This window comes from Mastomys coucha, unplaced genomic scaffold (assembly GCF_008632895.1).
Source record: "Mastomys coucha isolate ucsf_1 unplaced genomic scaffold, UCSF_Mcou_1 pScaffold3, whole genome shotgun sequence".
Classification (NCBI taxonomy): domain Eukaryota; kingdom Metazoa; phylum Chordata; class Mammalia; order Rodentia; family Muridae; genus Mastomys; species Mastomys coucha.
Genome location: NW_022196909.1, coordinates 44,017,713 through 44,019,206, shown reverse-complemented (window position 1 = coordinate 44,019,206; position 1,494 = coordinate 44,017,713). Strand labels below are relative to the sequence as shown.

General features: G+C 49.9%; 1 long non-coding RNA gene across 1 annotated transcript in view; it reads left to right on the top strand.

Annotated features, from left to right (window-relative positions):
• Positions 1-927, top strand: part of LOC116075359 — a 3,721-nt gene extending 2,794 nt beyond the window's left edge. The window contains exon 2 of the long non-coding RNA XR_004112538.1: positions 650-927. This is a non-coding gene — a long non-coding RNA (uncharacterized LOC116075359). The remainder of the gene's footprint in view (positions 1-649) is intronic.
• Positions 928-1,494: the final 567 nt, after the last annotated feature.

Below are 1,494 nucleotides of genomic sequence, written 5' to 3'. Positions count from 1 at the left end.
GGAGGGGAGAGGAGAGGGGAGGAGAGGAGAGGAGAGGAGAGGAGAGAAGAAAGAGGGAGAGATGGGGTAGGGTGGCTGGCAGTCCTTTTATATGCAGCCCGTAACCTAGCGCACCTGGCAGCAGGTGATGACGTAGCCCAATAGCCATTGCTAGGTCCCTGATAGGAGTCTAGTGGAATCGCCTGTTAGCTAACAGCGTACACAAAAGCAAACACGCATCCCCAGCCACTGTCTTCACCCACACTTGATGGAAAATCTCTTCAGGAACCCTGCAAAGATGGAGTTCTCTCAGTGTATCTGTGACCTAATGGAGCACACAGTTGTTCTCTTAGGGCAGTGGTCAGGTTAGACCTGCCAGGTTGGCACTGTGAGGCGAGCCACAAGGAGATGGCCTTTAAGAACCTCTTTTGTTTCTGTATTTTTGTTTTGTGACAGGGTTTTTTTGTGTGGCCCTGGCTCTTCTGGATTAAAGATGTATGCCACCATCCCCAGCCACCCATGAGAGATCTTAACTCAGGCAGCTGTGGGGGGCGGGAGCGGGGTAAGCTACCTGTCACTGAACAAAGGACCTGTCTGAGTTGAGTAAGCATGGCTGGCCTTTGTGCTCAGCTAAGATGTTTGAGTCAAATAACCTTTTTCTCTGGTGTAGTTTTATGTTCTGCGTGATGCAAATGAAGAAAGTGGCATTCATCCCAGGCAGGCCCCGGAAAGATTGTGAGGCAGACTCTGGCAAAGAGAAACGGACAGAGAGATCAGACTTCCACGACAAATGTAAACACCTGCCACGCAGCAGCCGTCTCCATCTGGAAGAACAAGAGCGCATCCCACATCGAAAGTGTCTTCTTTGGTATTAATAGTCTAATGATCGCAACCAAAGGCTAAAAATAAGAACAACATCTACCATTAAACTATAGACATTTATAAGCATCTGTGCATATCACGGGGCACAGCACGCGTGTTATGTGTGTACTGAAGGGATGAGGTTCTTCTGGCCATAGCCTGTGCTTTACCGAGAACTGTCACAAACAGCTGAGTTGGAAGAGGTGATTGGACATCGGATCTCCCGACCCCAGACTCAAAGAGTATGCGATAGCAAAGAGTGTTTTATTTGCAGAGGTTCAGCATGCAGGGGGCCCACCTCCATGAACTAAGACCATAGTGTTCTTTAATAATTTTGTCTGGTCTTCCATTCCTTCCACCCAGGGGCCTTCCCTCACTCTCTAAAGTCAAGACCACTTGGCCAGACTGTCAAGTGACCCCACGGTAAGCCTTCTGCTTACCTGTGCCCTTGCCTTGACTCCTCTAGACGGAGATGGCCCAATGTGGCTGCATCCTTCCTTGGGCAGGGTCTGCGCTCCTCCTCTGAGTCTCAGAGCTTCTCATCTTAACCTGCCACAGGAAGCTGGAAATTTTCACCCGATAGTCTGTCTTCATGCTCGATGGTAAACTCCACCAGGGCTGGTCAAGGTGACACAGACTGGTTCTCAGCCCTCA